The sequence below is a fragment of the Gymnodraco acuticeps genome, unplaced genomic scaffold (assembly GCF_902827175.1).
Source record: "Gymnodraco acuticeps unplaced genomic scaffold, fGymAcu1.1, whole genome shotgun sequence".
Classification (NCBI taxonomy): Eukaryota; Metazoa; Chordata; class Actinopteri; order Perciformes; family Bathydraconidae; genus Gymnodraco; species Gymnodraco acuticeps.
Genome location: NW_022990771.1, coordinates 192,338 through 212,325, shown reverse-complemented (window position 1 = coordinate 212,325; position 19,988 = coordinate 192,338). Strand labels below are relative to the sequence as shown.

General features: G+C 42.4%; 1 protein-coding gene across 4 annotated transcripts in view; it reads left to right on the top strand.

The window, feature by feature from the left end:
- The window catches only part of LOC117556919 (neurocalcin-delta A), a 115,750-nt gene that overhangs the window by 65,305 nt on the left and 30,457 nt on the right, over positions 1-19,988 (top strand). Inside the window, exon 1 of one of the 4 annotated variants that reach the window (XM_034232519.1) lies at positions 15,128-15,447. The exons of 2 other annotated variants lie outside the window; for them this stretch is intronic. The gene's annotated coding sequence lies outside the window, so the exon portion shown is untranslated. Of the gene's footprint in view, positions 1-15,127; positions 15,448-19,988 lie in introns of those variants that run through there. One more of the 4 variants, XM_034232516.1, reaches the window with a different exon arrangement.

Sequence of the window (19,988 nt, the reverse complement as noted above, 5' to 3'; positions counted from 1 at the left end):
AGACTAAAGGCACTGGCTTCCGGTAACTGCTAGAATCCACTTCAAGACACTGGTACTTGCTTACCGTGCTGCGAATGGATCTGGCCCTTCCTACATCCAGGACATGGTTAAACCGTACACCCCAGCGCGTGCACTACGCTCTGCATCAGCCAAACGACTCGTTGCGCCCTCGCTGCGAGGGGGACCCAAGTTCCCAACGGCGAAAACACGTGGGTTTGCTGTCCTGGCTCCAAGATGGTGGAATGAGCTCCCCATTGACATCAGGACGGCAGATAGCTTGCACATCTTTTGGCGCAAACTGAAAACTCATCTCTTTCGACTCCACTTCGAGCGATAGAACTATTAACGAAGCACTTTTATACTAATAAAGGACTGGCTTACCTAAAGCCAGTTGAGTAGCACTTGAAATGTTTGGCTCTATGAAGCCTGATGTACTTATATGATTCTGTTTTCTTCAAGGTTGTGTCTTCCTGGTCGAATGTACTTATTGTAAGTCGCTTTGGATAAAAGCGTCAGCTAAATGTAATGTAATGTAATGTAACTAAAGAAGATGGAAGAGAGGCTGCAGGTTATGGAAAGGAGAGAGACATGGAAAATGAATGTTGACAATGTGTTGTGATCATTTTAGCCTCTTCTGCAAGTCCAGATCATTAATAGTAACAATCAACTGATTCGTATGTATTACACTTTCAAAAATAATGTATGCTGCAGCCCACTGACATGGTTTGAAATCAATATATTATCCGATTTGTAACCCCCCTCAGGACTTAAAAAGCTCCTAACTAGATCATGAAAATCCCAAAAATATCGGGGGGTATCCCCCGAACCCCCCTAGCATGTTTGGACCTCAGTGTTTAGGAAATCCTGGATATGGCCCTGGTCCTTCTGCTGTTGGTTCTGGACTGGTGTTCTTGTGTTGGTGGATAAAGCAGACTGCTCCGTGTTTGGTGTTGCTGTGCCGCTGTCACGTCTGTTCCCTGATATCTGCGTCACCGACCGATTTGATATTAAAGTGACAGAAAAAAAAAACGTTATAGTAAAGCCGCGGTCGGAAAATCAGGAAGCAACGTTACTACGCTATAACCAATTATCTTCCGTCACTGCATCGAGACCGAATCGTCCACGTCCGCATCGCAATGCATCGTAGAAACGATTATTTTCAACACCCCTAATATATATATATCAGATCACCATAGTCCAGCACAGGTAAAAAGGTCACAGAGACTAGCCTTTTCCGGGCCTCAAGTGAGAAACAGGACTTGTTTCTGAAAAAGAAACCGAGCTTCATCCTCAGCTTTCTAAGCAGATTATTGACCTGGAGTTTAAAAGAGAGGCAATGATCAAGCCAGATACCAAGGTATTTATAACAGATAACCACTTTGAGTACTTTTCCTTGCGTAGTAACAATATCCAAAGTGGTCTCCGGTGTCTTTTTGGCTTTTGAAAATAGCACTACGTTTTATCAATATTTAAAAGAAGCTTAAGCTCAGAGAGCTGAGTCTGAATAATATTAAAAACAGCCTGTATTTTAACAACAGCCTCCTTAATGGAGGGACCTGCACAGTACATCACGGTATCGTCCGCATAAAAATGTAAAGTTGCTTCATTCACATTTTGACCTCAACTGTTGATATAGATGGGGAATAAAAGTGGACCTAAGACAGAACCTTGTGGTACACCATTTGTAATGTTTAACCACTCAGAAGTGAGCCCATCAAACTGAACACATTGGGACCTTTCAGAGAGGTAGTTCACCGGTGGATAACGATTTTATGGCTTTCCAAAATGTTCTAGGATTATTCAGGTTATTTGTGGTAACTGACAGATAATACTTAGACTTGATTTACGATGTGAAGCTATTCCTTAGCTGCCTAAATCGCAGCCATTCTACCTCTGAGCCTGATTGCCTAGCCTTTGCCCAGTCCTTGTTTCTCTCATGCAGGAGACTGGACAATTCAGCAGAAAACCAAGGATTGTCTCGTCCCTTCACTCTAAATGTACGCAGGGGTGCATGTCTATCAATAATTTCCATAAAACCAAGATAAAAATAAGACCATGCAGTTTCAACATCATCACACAGATCATGTACAAAACCCTGCTCCACAAAATGTTTTGTGTCTCTATTATAATGTGAGGTTTACCCTTTTGGACTGTTGTGTCCCTAATTGTGGTTACTCACATAATTTGCAAATACTCCCACAGATGAGTATTTATGGGGAACATTTGTTAAAATGACATCAATTAAGGAGGAATTATTTGGAGACTTAATGTTAGGGCGAGTAGGACTGTCTACAATCTGAGTAACATTTAAAGAGATACAAAGGTTTTTAAAATCCTCTGATACTGTAGTTAACCAGTCCCAGTTAAAATCGCCTAATAGCGCTATTTCCTTGTAGTCAAGTTGAGATAAAAGATTTGCCAACGAAACAAGGAGTCTTTGACAGCTGAGGGGGGTCTGTAACAGCCCACCACCATGACCACCCTTTGCCACTTCAATATTCAAGGCAAAACATTCGAGTTGCTTACTGATTGATTTGGAAACCAACGTGGTTACACTACTTATTTTTCACATAAATGGCAACGCCACCACCTTGATTAGGTCGGTTGGTACGATATACATTGTTACCATTTAAAGAGCCTGTGACAGCATCCCAACAACTGTTGTGCAATGAAATATTGGGCTACTAGTAATCTCGAACCGTCAGTTTAAAAAAGAAGGTGCGATACCGTTCCGATAAATATCAATAATTTCGAACATCGCGGGGAAATTCCTTCGACTCATTTTGAAGTTTTGGGGGAAGCCGGAAGTGACGTCAATGCGGGAACGCTTCACTGTGCTGCGAGAGAGCCAAACACGGACAAAGTGTGTTGTCATGCGTAGAAATGGTGAATTACTGAGTTTAGGCACGTTAATAACGTTTTAATGAAGTTGACTACAGTATATTCATATTTGTCAGTGCTTTCATGTCAATTCGGCGAACATAAACATAAATGATCGTGGTGAAGATGATGATTACATTAGGATTAAAAATCGATAGTGAGAGCTGCTGAATTTCCTCCCGTAGGATGTGATATAAAAACAAATCGATTATTTTTGTAGTTGTAAACTCAAGTGGATGAAACTACATTTATTAGTGCTTTCATGTCAATTCGACGAACTTATGATACATTAAATGATCGTGAGGATGATGATTAAAAATCGTTTGTTTGAGCCGGTCTGCATTTCCTGATGAGAAAACAAACCGATGCTTTTTGTAGTTGTAGTACACCAACATGGATTAAACGTGTGTTTTTTTTTTACCACAATGTTGGGGAAATTAATGGATAGAATGCACAGATTATTATTATTATTATTATTCCCACTCCGATCGGGACACTAGGTCCACCGTTTCCCCGCAGCGAGGCTCCCCCCATTGACAGTTTACGTGGGCTGGGCTGGGTGCAGTGGCGGACTGGCCATCGGGACGAATCCCGATGGGCCGGTACCGAAGTGGGCCGGTCGGATAAGTCACTAGCACATCCCCCCTTGACAATTTACTAGTGGTACCGAAGTGGGCCGGTCGAGAGTCCCGGGATGATTTTTAGTCCCAGTCCACCACTGGCTACATGACCGTATTATCGCCCATATTGACGCACCTAATTCCTAAACTTCTAACAGATACAACATAAACCGATCCTTCAGCCTCATATGAGCTCTCAGACACGTTCAAAATTAAACTGTCATCGCTGTCTGAGCTTGCTGCTGTGTGTGCCATCGTGCGTTTACATGCAGATGCTGGGATCCTGAACGGTGCAGCTGGAGCGCTGTGCCCGCAATGACGTCACACATAATTTGGCGGGACTTGAAGAATCCCAGAGAAGATCCAGAAAATGGTCAACATTGAAGGGCAGATTAATGGTTATCAAAGTACAAATATCCAAAATCAGTTCAGTAACGGTTTCAAGGGGACAATATTTACTCAAATTGATGGATTTGGATGATGGGGGAAACTCGTGTCACAGGCTCTTTAAGGAGATGTCAGAGTCCAAAATAGATTTGTTTAGCCACGTTTATGATAAAACAATGACATCAGCGTCAGTCGAGCTTGCCCAAATTGTCACGATCACAGGTACAGATCAGAACCCAATAGCACGACTCAGATACAACCAGTGTATAGCAATGTTCAGTTTATTCAGGTCAGGGACAGGCAGGGTCAAAACCAGTAAATCCGTCAGACAGGCAACCAAAACCAGACAGGGAGCAGGCAGGAACTCGAGATCCGTAAACCGGCAGGCAGGGATCAAAAACCGGGCAGGACAAAAATCTAGGCTAGAATACAACACTCACTGGAGAGCTTGGCGGAAACGACAAGACAATCTGGCAAAGGACCAGTGATAGTGAGGTGGTATAAATACTGTGGAGTGATGAGGGAATGAGTAACGGGTGAGGGGAAGGGCTGGGGAGACCAGGTGAGTGAAATGAGCTGATTACAAGGGCCTGGAGGAAGGCGGGATCTGAAATGACAGGAGAGTTTAGTTGAGCCACCAAACAAACAATAATAGAAGTGTCTAACTTGTGACACAAATAACGTCAAAATCTAGTTTAGATAAAAGACTGCGCACATTCAAGTGGATGAATCCCAACCCAGACCTAGATTTAAAATCAGCAGGAGTAGCGATCTGACTACTACTACTGGGCGGACCAGGGTTAGGTTGTACATTTCCAGATAGCAATAATAACAAGAAAACTAGGCATCTTTTCCTCTTAATCTACTTTAAGATCACCAGCAAAGTCTGTGAAAATGTGATAAGAGCTCAAAAACAGTCCTGAAGAACGATTGTCTGTGAAAAGGCAACCAGTAATTGTTCGCGTAACATACCCGATGCCCACTGTGGGCGGCAGAACAGACCTGAATCCAGTAGACTTCTCAGGATGACTAGAGAACTTCTCACTGTCCAAAACAGTTAACAGGCACAGCAGAATCATGATGAGGGCCATTTTCCCAGACCAGCACAGCATCCGTGATGTTTTTGGGGCAAATCCTCCTCAAGCGAAAGCACACGACAGGTAGAGGCAGGCCTCCGCTACAGCAGAAACAGGACAGGTGGAAAGCAGGGCCCAGCACGAAAAACATGGAGCCGCTCCCTCTCTCCGACACGTCTCCGCGGCAAAATCCTCCTCACCACAGCAGCACAGTACAGGTGGACGCAGAACTCCGCTACAGCAGTACAATACAGGCAGAAGCAGGCCCCCCCTCATATTAGCTGCTACGAGAGTGTATGACAGCTTCCGGTTTTGGGCATTCTGGCTACGCATCACTCATTCACCAATGGGTAATGTTTAGATGGATTTGAGGAACTTCCCCTCAATTCTATTGGCTCTAACAGTTAAAAAGAGGTGTCAATCATCAAAATCGACCGAGGGGGGCCAGAGATATGGCAAATCCACCCAAATGACCCCAGAAGTGGGTTGTTTTTCTAAATCTCTCTAAAAAGGTCAAATGTCACTTGTTTTGCATCAATCTTGATACAGGGTACTTATTAGTGTTGTCACGATACCAACATTTTGGTTTCGATACCGATACCAAGTCAAGAATTGCGATTCCGATTCTTTTTCGATACTTTTCTTTTATTATTTTCATGATCAATACAATTGTAGTTTATCTGTTAAGTGTTTTCTTACAACATGGTCTCTTCTTTATACTTGAGTTTATGTGATTTCTTTGATAGTTAACTTTATATTTTATTAACATGTGATAGTAATATAAATAATTATTGACAAAATGTACATTGCAGATGTTAGCCACATTGGTAAGTTAGCTAAAAAGATAGCCATATTAGACAGTTATCATTGCCATTAATTGCCTCGTCAAACTACGAAAACGTTCGTTTGTCACAAAATAAATTACACTAGTTTGACTTAGATTTGAGGGCATGAGCTTGAGCATGATGTAATTATGTTATCTATCACATTCGCTAACCTGTCTGTCTTTAAATTCTTTAAACAGCTCTGGATGCCGGTCGGCGAGGTGCTTAGCCAAGTCTGATGTGTTGGCTCCCTTAGTTTGCAGGAATCTAAACCATGTCTCACAGACAGGCCTCGTGGTGTCCGTAGGCTTGCCCTCACTGTCAGAGATATCGCTAAAATACTTCCAAATTTCGCTTCTGGCGTCTTTTTGGTCAACAAGCCGAGGCGCAGCGGCAGTTGCACTCCCACTCGCAGCCATGCTTCTCGCTTTCTCACATGCTCTGGCAGCTAGCGCGTGCATGAGAGAGGGGAGGCACTTAGAGCGTGCTTGAGAGGGGAGGGACTGCAGGCACGGAGCAGAGCGATGAACACACACGGCTCTTATTAAAACAGCGCTTTCTCACCGGAGTAATTTTCCCTGTCATTCTTAAAGTACCGATACTAATGAAACGGAGGAATCGTAACATTTTTAACGGCAGGGTATCGCGATACCTTTCAAGTATCGGTACACCGTGCAACACTAGTACTTATTATGTCATAGTTTGGATTCCTAAAGCTTTTAGTCTATTATCCCATCATTCAAGGGTGGTTTTCACTATAAGTAATCTTTTTTTTTTGGACGGACACTATCATTTACATTTGTTTACTATGTTCAATCTGAATTTACTTTAAAATTAAAAAAATCTATATTGATTCTGACTTTTCTACATCCAACTCACAGGTTTATCATTGCTTTGAGAAAAAAGATTATTAATGTACCCATTTTAGAAGTGAAGGTATAGTCAATTGTTCTGGGAATTTTCGAGCCTGAGGCCTGAAAAACAGGCTCAGGGCTCAACTGGTTAATCAAAGTATTTGCACAGGCACACATTGGGACACATGCTGCATGGTCCACATCATGTTTTGCATGTGAACCTGGATTATTATTAAAGTAGGAAGATGAGGACTAAATCATCCTTGACCCATGCTAAACACAGGGAATTTCAAGTTATCCTATTGTTAATGTCACAGCAGAAAAGGTGATCATGATAGATTTTTCATTAAAAGTTTCTCTTAAGCCAGTTAAGTTTTGTTTCTATGGTTACCTCACTTTCTAGCTTGTGTTGCTTATATATAGAAAATGTTATTCATTGGGATAAACCCCTTGAGATGCACCATCTCGTTTTCAAGGGGGTCCCGACAATAGCAACAACTTACAGACATACATAAACAAAAAGACAAAATGCAAAACATGACACACAAGACAAACCACATACAGTCTGTTAAGTGAAATTCAAGCAATGCACACAATCATTACAATTTGAGACAGTCAAGCTTCATTCATGTCACGGCTGAAGGGCAAAGTACATAGGACCAAAATGCAGAAGTTTCTTGAGAATCAAATCCTTTATTGGCGGAATTGGTTCAGGCAAACAAGGCAAGGCAAACCATAAACTCTCTCAGAGCAAGAACTTCCTACAACATCAAGACTCTGACACAGACTGAAAGAAAAACCAGAACCTAAATGCACACAAGACTAATCACAGGAACAAGACACAGGTGGGGAGGGAAGAGAACCACAGGGGCACAAGGTGAACACAATCGGGTAATCAAGCAGGAGGGAACACAGAGACAGGAAGCAACAGACATAACACGGGAAATGAAATGGGAAAACAAAGACAGATCTTGCCATGATAAAATAAAAAGGTTGAAAACTCATACGATCATAACACTTCAGCTATCATCGGGTTTATTGCACGTAGAAAGGTCAGCGGATCAAAGTTGAAATAAGTTGACTTTGAGCGCAGCACTAAACGAAAGCGAGGCTAGCATTCCGTCAGGCAGCACTGCTCCTTCCAAAGAAACTCAATGGCAACATTTTCTCTGCGTATCATGGGAATGCAGCTTTACTGTTGATGTTGCTTGTTCAGAGTCTGCTGTTAACTAGACATACTGCCCCAAAATATGTTCAACTCTGCATCCAACCCTCAGAAAGGATGCATAATATGCGGAACAACCTCTAAGTGCAATTGAACAATAGCTTAAAGCTAGTCTAAGTGGTCACAGAGGTTGGAGAGTGAGCTACCCTAATAAAAAAGTGTTGATAATATGTTCAAACCACTCAGAAAATGCGTGTTTCACAGCCTCTAATCACTAGTGCTCACTGTACAGAATGGTGTAATTATAAGACAGAAAAATGGGTCCCTGTACATAGAGCTTAGCCTTGTATAGCGCCTACCAGCTGTGTGTCTTGCGTGTGTGTGCTTCTTTACTTCCATTAATTTGTTGGCTAAGACATTCAAACCTTGTTAAGAGTTCAGGGCCTTCCCTCCCTTAGAGCTTATTATCCAATTCATAATCTGCTCTTATCTAATACGGCCATCCCAGCTGCTGAGATCACCATGACCAAGTCCAACCTTCAGCTTTCAGGTCACACTGTCCAGTGAAATATTTCCACCATAAGCAAAAGCATATATTTGTCATTACTCAGTATTGCTTGTTTTAAGTTTGTATTTGTGTTTTTAGACTTCTTTTTTTATCTACCCATAGCTTATTTTAGAAACTTGACAATGATGTAGTTATTTTGATGTGAGTCTCAAACATTCATACTGTGGGGAGAGACCCAAGAAACAGTTCCTAATGGGTTTTCCTTGGAAAGAGAAATTGTTTTCTCTTCCTCCCATGCTGTTGCTTCCTGAGTCTTCAAGAGGAAGGAATTCCCTCTAGTCCCGGTTACCCACCCTACATCCCAACACACACACACACACACACACACAAACACACACACACACACACACACACACACACACACACACAAACACACTCTCAGAAGCTGATTACATACCTCTACAGAAGTTCTGAGTGGAGTTTAAAAGTATTGGGAAGGGTCTTGTTAAAAGGTTATATAAGGTGGTCTGTCGTCCCAAATATTTGATCTGTAAAAATGCAACATTTTGTCTTTTTTTAATAATCTCATTTACCAACAAATAATTCCCTTTTGACTTTCCCCTTACACTTATTTATGATAACTGGCATATCCTCTCACCTTCAAATGCAGCCCTTATAAAACAGGATATATTAGTATTGGCTTTTTCCACATTGTTTTTCAAGACCTTAGCCGCTTTCACACCAAGTACTTTGCCGTACTTAGTGCCGGAACTTAGTGGCCCGGCACTTAATTCCCCAGGGCACTAAGTACCACTCGCGTTCACACAGTCCCCGGCCGGAAGTCCCCGGAGCTTCCGATTTACTCGGAAGGCTTCAGTAGAAGCTGCTGGGAGTCCCAGCTGCTTCTACTGAAGCCTTCCGAGTAAATCGCCGGAACGCCGACACCTCCTCATCTCCACCGCTCCCATGTTTTTTTTTGTGTTGCCATAAATGATTCTCTCTCCGTTGGTGCGCGGGGCTAATGCTAATGCTAATGCCACAAATACAATACTTCACAAAACTTTTTAGAGTTTTACGGGGCGTGGTTTGCAATTCGCCCAGCCAATAGAAATTGGTACTTTTTTGGTACCACCTCTCTAGCAGGCACTAAAAATGGGGGTAAAAGTTCCCGGCACTAAGTACTCTTTTTGGTGTGAACGCGACATAAGGGGTACTAACGGAACTAAACGGGAAAAGTATGGGGAAAAATACTCCGGTGTGAACGCGCCTATTATATCCACCTTTGGGAATCATCAGTTAACCCTCTAAATCCAGGACACTTTAATCTAAATAATTCATCCCTACACCAATTTTCTAACCTGTTGCTAAGGCACTTATTTCAGTATCGTACAGCATCTGATCCCTCTTCACTTTCGTCTCACAGCAGGATCTTTGCAGTCTTGATAGCTGCAGGCATTATTAAATGTCTTTGTACTGTTGATTGTCTCGGCCCTGTGTGGCATTTCTACTTGTGTCTCTATTAGGGCTGTCAAAGTTAATGTGATAATAAGGCTTTATGCAACATGCTTTTAATGCCACTCAGAAGAGTTATGAACACATTGATGCATCAATAATTATAATCCAATAAAGCATATTATTCTGAAATGGGCCTTTATGCTAACTGAGTACTTTTACTTTTGGTACTTTTACTGTTTATACTTTTTTTACTTAGTTTTGAATCCAATCCAATCCAATCCACTTTATTTATATAGCACAGTTTAAAAACAGAGGGTTTGCCAAAGTGCTTCACAATGAACATAACATTATAATAAAATATAATATTACACGAATAGATAAAAAGCACACATAAGAAAAGATAAAAAAGCACACATAAGAATAAATACAAGGCACATAAAGGCTATGGACAGACAGTAAAAGCATACAAATAGGTAAGACATAGCTCAGACTGACTGGTAAGCGAGGGAAAAGAGGTGGGTTTTTAGGCGTGACTTAAAAGCTTCAAGAGTGGGCGACAATTTTACATGAGGGGGCAGGTCGTTCCAGAGCCTGGGGGCTACCGATGAGAACGCTCGGTCTCCCCTGGTCTGAATGCAGGATTCTCACTTAAAAACTGAGTTTTTTTAACACTGTGGTATTTCTACTTTAAGTATCTGAGTACTGCTCACCCCTCTGTACGTACCTACTGTAGCAGTCCAGTGGGGGGGGTGTTTTACTTGGCTGAACTCACCCCACTCTCCACACTACCCCACCCTAATCTGGGCCCCATGGTGCTCCATTCAGGCAGCCAGCAGATGCTATTCAGATGAATGAAATCAGCCCAAAGCTGCTGAGACTCACAGGTCAGTGGAGGATGGTGTGAGGAGGGTCTGCTGTGTGTGGCCTTAGCACCCCCCCCTCCCCTCCCCCAGTCTTTGTCTGACACTCAAGCCCTGTCCCAGATACACTTGACACAATGCACAGCACATTTTGGAAGAGGAAGTTTGGTGACATTTTGACGTATGAGTTTACTGTTGGAAAGCCTGCACGAATTAGTCCCTCTTCGGCGCCTCCCGCTTTTTTAACGCTGATTTGGGTGACTTGTGTAATTCGTGGAGAACCAAAGAGTTTTCGTTTTGGTGGGGGGGGGGGGTCCGTCAGTCCGTCCGACTGACGGACAACTTCTCACTTCAAAGAATTAGAAGAAATCTAGATTGCAAAATAATTAAACAAGCGAGTGCCTGTTTTTCCTGGCCAAGGACACAACACAAGCGTAACGTGTCTTCACGTGGTTATGTCTCGTCTGAAAGGAGTGTAGACTTGAGTGCTGACGGAGAGCACCGGAACGCCGCTCCAGCTCTTCAAATATTGCAGTACCCATAAGGAGCCGTACACATGCCACAGTGTTTCAGTGGCTGTGTCTTTAGTTGTAAGCACAGTGGTGATCTGTTGTTGTTAGCATCTGGTTAGCTAGCTATGCTAACGAATTTAAAGAGCTTTTCTACAACCAGGTAATAATTAATTAATAATTAATAATAATAATAATTCCTTACATTTATTATAGCGCTTTTTCAATGACTCAAAGCGCTTTACATATATACACATTACACATTACATGCAATGGTCAGAGACTGTCGACAATACCCACAGGAGCAAGTTCAGGTGAAGTGTCTTGCCCAAGGACACACCGGCTTTACAGACGCAGCAGCGGCGGGTTTCACCCCTTGATCTGATGATCATTGCACAGCGCACTGCGCCACACCGTCCATCTTCACGCCTCGAGGTCATCGAGGCGCTTTGACAAGTACACATTGGTATTATACATGTACTGTGGACAATACCCACAGGAGCAAATCCGGGTGAAGTGTCTTGCTCAAGGACACAATGGCCTGACGCAGTGGCGGCAGGAGCGGGTTTCGAACTGGAGTTCCCCAGCACTCCCCCTTGATCTGATGATCGGATGCACAGACCACTGCGCCACCCGTCCCGAGGTGGAAGAGAGCTCTCTCCTGAGAGGCTCAAATAACCTCAGCTCAGTGGGGTTAAGGCACACCTTGATATGATCATTATAGTTATTAATGAGACTAAATGAAAAACAGGTATAAAATACTATATGACAGTAACAAAAAAGTTGTTAAAGATAACAAGAATAGAGTTCAAAAGGGGAGTGATTTGTAAAATATCCAAAAAGAAAAATCTGCTCACAGTTCTATTTCATATGGTGTTGAGAGATGTATCCATAGATCTCCTCATGTTGCTCTCAAAGTGCACCAGATTGATGCTTTTAACTTCAATATTTAAACAAAAATCTTCCCGGGGGAGCATGCCCCCGGACCCCCCTAGAGGAGGTTAGGTCCCCCCCCACTTAAATCATGTTCACATGGATAGGATACTAAATACATTTGCACACATCTTCATCGTCCATATCTTTCTGTGTTGGTGGTCATGCCACACCGTGCACATGCATGCATGCGTGAGTCATGGTGAGATATCTGGATTCAGAGTTTGCTTTTTCTTTGCACAGCATGAAATAAAGGTGAAATTAATGGGCTGTGATTTTAGTTTTTTTAAGCAGAGGTTGAGTTCAATCATTTGTACGACCCTCGGAGGATGTTGTAAAAATGTAAAGGAAAAAGGTTCCCCACCCCTGCTGTAAATAATAATAAAAACCCTTGATTTATAACTTAACATCTCTGTCTCCTATTGATCTGAGTATATTATAAAGAATAGCAGTTAATTGAAGCACTATAGCACAGGCCTTTGTCAGATGGTATATTACGCTGTTTTTTTTCTGCTTCGAATAGTTCTCTCTCTTTTCACCATACCTGTGTTTGCATCACTGAATAGGCGCGTTCACACCAAGTACTTTTCCCACAAAGATTCCTGAGAACTACGATTTAGTTGCGTTCACACCAAAAAGTCCCAGGAACTAAATTAGTTCTAGAGAACCTTTTTTACTCCCTTTTCAGTCCCTGCTAGAGAGCAGGGACTTTCGTGGGAGAAAAAGGTTCCTGTGTCTGATTGGCTGGGCGGAATGCAAACCACGCCCCGTCAAACTCCCAAAAACGTTTGTGAAACCGCCATTTTATTATCCTCGCATTGCATTATTAGCATTAGCCCAGCGCAGAAACGCAGAGAGACTGGGAGTCCCAGCAGCTTCTACTGAAGCCAGCCCCCAACTCCGGGGACTTCCGGCCGGGGACTTTGGGCGGCAGTATACGCCGTGAAGTTGTTTGCGGCCTGCCAGTAAACCCAAAGCAGAAGAAGAAGAAGTGACGTCAGCGGCTTCATTTGCCTAATCCTCCCTCAAGGACTAATTTCTGGTGTGAACGCGATCTGTACTTAGTTCATGAGAACTAAAGAGTTCTCATGAACCTTTCGTGGGAAAAGTACTTGGTGTGAACGCGCCAAATGCAATACTTAAACAAATTCATAGAATGGATTAAAAGGGACAAAAAGGCTTTCGGTATCACTCTTTGTACTGTTACAATAAGCAATGCAATTTGTTGTTTGGATACATTATCCTTCTGCAAGAGAACATTTCAGACTGTGGCCCCCCCCTCATATACAGTATTAACATGCTGCAGAATGTCTCTCTGTTGTCTGGATGTCTGTTGTGATAGACAAAGAAGGAGGCCATTATAATGTCAATAGAAATGGTATATTCAGTTCATTTTGTGTTTATGCACTGTAACTGGCAAACTGACTAACCTCAAATTAGAATTGTTTTTGGAGTGCTTTTTCTGAATTACTCAACTGCCAGCTCTCTAAGCATAAAGGTAAACAACTGATCTCACCTCTCAGGAAAACACTTTCTATGCCGTTTGTTAAATTTGTACTAAAACCACAGTGTGAAAATAACAGGTTGCGGTTTAACAGGGGAAGGATTACTTGGCTCGAAGCAGTGACTGTATATTTCTGGAGTGTAACGCATATATATATAAATATATATATTGAGTTACTTGGTGAACTGAGGTGCTGACAAGTAAATATTGTTTTACTTTGGAAAGAGCCAAACAATGTATTTTCCTGTTTCCAGTGTTTATGTTAAAAGGAAGATTTGCCAGAAAATATGCGGATATCCAACCAGTGTTGATGGCAAATGTGGTTGATTGGTATTTTCCATTTTTGCTAAACTAACAAGCTGCTGGTTGTAGCTTCATATACTGTAGTTGTATCAACATTATCCCGGCAAGAAATCAAATAAGTGTATAAAATATTGCTTTAATTAATTATTCACTGACAGTTATGCAGCCTCCACTCTACTTGAGTATTAGTCTGTTATTGTGTAAAGATATACTTTTCTGTAATCTTTCTGACAAACACTGCTACCCGAAAGAGTGCAGGCACCATTACCTCTGACAGAGACAACATCTGTGTAGTCTCCACTCTGCTAATGAGGCATGAAGTCGTGATCATAACCTTATCCCCCTGTTGATTGGCTGATAATCAAAGTGTTATTGTTGAAATGTGATATAGTTGTTCAGGTGTTGTTCCTCAGCTTGTCCCACAGTATTATCATAAAAATGAAATAAAATGCAATTGAAACTCCAGTCTCTCTATTCCCCACTTCCCTAAAGTAATGAAGTGTATTTGTTTCTTATTCATTTCTTCTCCATATTTCTTTATACCTTTGTTATCTTCTCAGTCATCTCTTGAAAGAAATCACTGGAGACATGAAGGACTGACCATGCTTGGGCATTTCAGAGGGACAAACAGAGAAAGTCCATTTCTAATAACTGAACTCTTGTTCTGGCAAAATAAGCTTTTCAATATTTGACCCAAATCATGACAAAATATGGAATTGTGTTCTATAGTAACTTCGAAAGGCCCAAACAATACAATAAAATGCCCCTAATATGCACCATTGCTCCTCAATAAGGTCATACCTTAAAGTTCAAACAAACCTGGAGTAAAGAGCAAAACAAAATGCTTATTCAGAGGCAGAGTTTAAAAGCGGCGTTTATCTGGTGCACATTCCTTCTTTAACTGCCTTTTTTTTCTGTAAACCATTTTTTTTTTTCAAAGGAAATCTGATGTGCTTTGTATCACTTTGTATCACTTTCTTAAATGATTTCTTCATTTATTAGTGTAAAGACTTTTTGTCTATATTTGTCTTTTGTCTGTATGTAAGAACCTGTGCGCGTGCATCTGTGTGTGCATGTGTGTGTCAGATGACCTATTGAAATCATTGCAGTGCAGTGTGCCTGTTACCAGGGCAACATAGGCTTCTCCGTGTCTTTCTCTGTCTCTCTGTCTCCCCTCCCCTTTCATTTCCCCCTCCACACCAGAGCAGGGTCATGTGACCGCTCTGACGTCAACCTGGAGAGGCAGGCAGAGGAGCGAGTTAGTTTGTTGGCTTTCAGCAAACCTCCTGCTCAGACTCGGAGTCTCTGCTAGTCTGTCAGTCACCGTTAGCTCTGTCTCAGTCACTCGGTCCTTCTTCTCCTCCCCCCTCTGCTATTCTTTCCCCCTCGCTCTCTTGCTCTCTCTCACTTTCTCTCTCTTGCTCTCATCTTTGTTTCTCTGTGGTGATCTCGTTTATTCGCGCCTGTTGCTCCTTCTTCTGCTGCTACAGCTGCTCCCACCAACTTAGACTTAAGGGATAGTGCTGGGTGATGGATTGCTGAGCGGCTTGTACATTGCTGTAAAGTGAGGTAAGCTTCCTGTGTTTTCTCTTTGTGTGTTTTGTGTGCTTTAACAGCTAGTGGTTGCTTCCAGAGGGGGTGTTCAGTAAGTCAAGCTGCGTAAAGAAGAGCTTTCACTTCATAAGTTTGAGTCACATTCTTGTGCAGAAGGGAAGTTGTATTTTAGCTACGTTTCCCAGACAAAGAGGGAAGGACGGTCAGTTTGGGAACTCTTTTTGTCCCCCTTTAATCATTTATCGAAACTTAAGAGTCAAAGATAGGGAACTAATGTGATGTTTAAGGTTCCAAAGGGAGATCCATTATTATGATAAGCTTTGAGGCTAGTAGCTTTCTTTCCCAGCCGATCTGTTTTCTGTATGTATGATAGCAAAGATGGAGAAAGAAGAAGAGTGTGATCACATGGGAGCTGAGTGTGTTATGTGTTGTGTAGTTGGAAGTGATGGGCAGCTCCACATGGCTTTTCCTCTTGGAGCGTTGCTAATGTTAGAGGCAGTAGTGTGGGCTGCTGCTGGCTCTGTCTGCCAGAGAGTCAGAGGCAGGGGGGGGGGGCAGAGCAGCTGCCACCTGCCCCCCTCAGAGAGGATGGGAAAGCCTCAGAGGTATGTGCAGAAAAAATATAACTCTTAGGTTATCTGGCTTATTATATATATTTTTTTATAGACATTCAGAAATGGGCCTGGATTAGAGCATTTTTTCATTTTCTTTTCAGGAATCTTCTGAATAGCTTGAGAACCCTAATGGCCCACACACTCACATCTCCCTGCGTGCCTCAAACAATGGCATGCCAGCCCACATTTCGCCTAAATAGGATGGAAAGGAAGGGAAATGTGCATAACAAGTGGTTGGGATCTGCCTATAGTTCTCCACACTTCTCTCTCTGAGACCTTATCTCTTCCTCTCATTCCAGCCACAGCAGTGACTCCTTAATGAAGTGGAGACAAGCCAAGAGCATGTAACAGGTCTTTGTCACTGCCTGAAGTATCCTAGGCCCGGATATCTGCTGACTCCATTCACTTAAATGCTTAGATGAGGACACGGATTTGCAGTTGCTGTTCTAATAATGGATTGACGGTTTGGATCAGAGGTTTTTCTGACATAATACCTTTCATGCCCTATTTGAATATAATTATTTTTATTTTAACAGTGCATTAGGTTAGCTAAATGCAGTTACATAATGGACTTTAATTAATTGTTCAGTAGAGATGATCCTTCACTTATCTCCTAAATGGTGAATACTCCTTTGTGACCTCTATGTTAATGTTCCATTTGGATCTTTTTTCTTTACTGAGAATCAAAGAAGCAGATTCATGTTACTTTTAGTAACATGAATTTTGACTCGCATTAGTCATCCTTCAGTGTTTTCTGTCTGTGTAAAGCAGTTGCATGTGTCGTGTATGCCTGAGGGTTCAGCATTCAGAAGTGTCTTCCTGTTGTGAAATGAGCTGCATAAATACCACATGAAGCCATTTTGAAAGAAAACGTCTGTCTTGTTATCAAATGATTGTGTGATTGTGTGGTTTACGAGCTGGATGTGTTGGCAGCATTCACCCTGAAAAAATAGAGCCACTGCTTCACACTCACCCACACCCACACACACACACACACACACACTCACCCCCACACACACAACACTAGCATGCAGCCAGTAGCTTTGTCTGACATCCTGCAGCAGTATATAATTCTCTCGACGTGTGTGTGTGTGTGTGTGTGTGTGTGTGTGTGTGTGTGTGTGTGTGTGTGTGTGTGTGTGTGTGTGTGTGTGTGTGTGTGTGTGGTGTGTGTGTGTGTGTGTGTGTGTGTGTGTGTGTGTGTGTGTGTGTGTGTGTGTGTGTGTGTGTGTGTGTGTGTGTGTGTGTGTGTGTGTGTGTGTGTGTGTGTGTGTGTGTGTGTGTGTGTGTGTGTGTGTGTGTGTGTGTGTGTGTGGTAGGGCTGCACGATATTGCAAAAAACTGACATTGCGATTTTTTTTCCCCCCCTGCGATATATATTGCGTTTTTTTTAACTATATTTAACCGGATGAAGGATTCGAAAATTATTTTGTACTTATAGTGAAAACTAACCTTGGATGATGGGATAGTAGACTAAAAGCTTTAGGAATCCAAAGTACAACATATAATAAGTACCCTGTATCAAGATTGATGCAAAACAACTGACATTTGACCTTTTTAAAGAGATTTAGCAAAAAATAAACACTTCTGGGGTCATTTGGGTGGATTTTCCATATCTCTGGCCCCCCTTGGTCGATTTTGACGAATGAAATCTCTTTATAACCGCTAGAGCCAATAGAATCGAGGGGAAGTTCTACACACACCAACACATGAACAAATAAGGAGTGAGAGTGACGCGTAGCCAAAACCGGAAGCTGCATACACTCTGGTGGCTACCATTAGCAGCTAACTTTTGTGCTCCGATTTTTACATAAAAAGGGAATTATGGATTATAAACAATTGCTTCAACTGGGGGGACTGCCGTGCTTAAGAGGTTATCGCACGTCCTAAAAAATGAATAAAACCGCACGTCCCTGCGGTGTAGGGTTGGGTATCGTTTGAATTTCCACGATTCTGATTCCGATTCCGATTCTACTTTCCGATTCCGGTTCTTAACGGTTCTCAATTCCGATTCTTTGAGGGGCAGGGTAAAAAAAACGATATATGCTTCTTCCACCAAAAAAATTACATTTATTTGAGAAACTTTTACACAGGTTAGTTTACAGTAATATTCACATTAATCAGTCTGTTTATATTCACTGCTATGTAACTGTAACTTGAGAACCACTGAAGCTACAACAGTGCAACAGTCTAACTTTTAAAGAACAGTTCTTGTTGAGAAAAACAAGCAAATCTGCCTTCTCAGGCATACCGGGAAGAAATGTTTGAACATTTTAAAGTAAAATGCTTCAATCTGGTGCACTTTAAGCAGAATGACTAGAGACTAGATCTAGGGGGTACAACTCTAAACACCCATATGAAAAAGATCGGTTTACATTTTAATAATCAAATAAGTATGTGAACATAACCAATAACCTACCATAGCCAATAACAAATACATGTAACGTATTTTATTTTTGTTGTTCATTCATATCTTATTTTACTATTTTATTTATGCATATTTTTTTATCTCTCCAGTTTAAAACGATAAGTCTGGTTTACTGTCCTATAGTATACATTGGAATGATTTAAAACCTGTTTTATCCCAATAGGCGCATTCACACCGCAGTACCTTTCCCACAAAGGTTCATGAGAACTTAGTTCATGAGAACTCTTTTGTCGCGTTCACACCAAAAAGAGCCGGTACTAAAATGAGTTCATGAGAACCTTTTTACCCCCACGAAAGTCCCTGCTAGAGAGCAGAGAGCTGCTAGAGAGCAGGGACTTTCGTACGGCTCTCTTGTGAGAAAAGAGCTATATTTCTGATTGGCTGGGCGGATTGCAAACCACGCCCCGTAAAACTCCCAAAAAGTTTTGTGAAGCTAACAGTAGAAGCCAGTCCCCAACTCCGGGGACTTTCGGCCGGGGACTTTGGGCGGCAGTATACGCCGTGAAGTGGTTTGCGGCCTGCCAGTAAACCCAAAGCAGAAGAAGAAGAAGTGACGTCAGCGGCTTCATTTGCCTAATCCACCCCCAGGGACTTATTCCGGTGTGAACGCGATCTGTACTTAGTTCATGAGAACTAAAGAGTTCTCATGAACTAAGTTCTCATGAACCTCTGTGGGAAAAGTACTGCGGTGTGAATGTGCCTATTAATTATAAAGGAGTGCCTTGGAAATATGTGTTTACATAAATTGTGATCAAAACGTTTGAGATCCACTGAGATAACTTAGACTAAAGTGAACTATCTAAACACTCAGAGTCCTTTACCTCACTGAGCTGTAGTTATCAGCCTCAGTCTGACTGGAGAGGACTCTCCCTCCACATCATTGTAGAAACATCTTCTTCTTCCGTTAGAGCAGCTAGCACCAGATGCTAATAACAACAGCGCCCTCCCTTTCTCCCTCGCTCGCTCACTCGCACTTTGGCTGTGAGCTGCGGGTGCCAGATAAGCCAACATCCCCCATTTTCATTACTTAGAGCGCCCATCGTACAGGGCAAATGAAAAGTGAAAAAGTGAATGTTGTTACATAAAGGCCGAAAATTAGGATGAGCACCAACGGTCAAAACTTTTTTTTTCCCTCCCAGAGCTGTCAGCGCGGCGCCTCCACAGATCTGGTGACCTAGGCGAACATCTATAACGCCAGTGCGATGGGCCCGGATGGGCCGGCCCTGGTCTCAGGTTACGCTGTAGGAAGTGTAGGTACAACGCTACATTTCTCGCCCCGCCGCAGTCATACAGTAGGCTACGGAGAGCGGCGAGAAACATTTCCTCAGGCATCGAAAAGCGGAACCAAAATTCACATGAATTAAATGATGCCGTTGGAATCGAAATGTTGGAACCGGTTCTCGGTACCCAACCCTACGGCGTTGTGAATATCGCGCATGCGCATATCGCGGTTATCGCCATGACACGATATATCGTTCAGCCCTAGTGTGAAGTTAAATGTTTCTAGCTACATT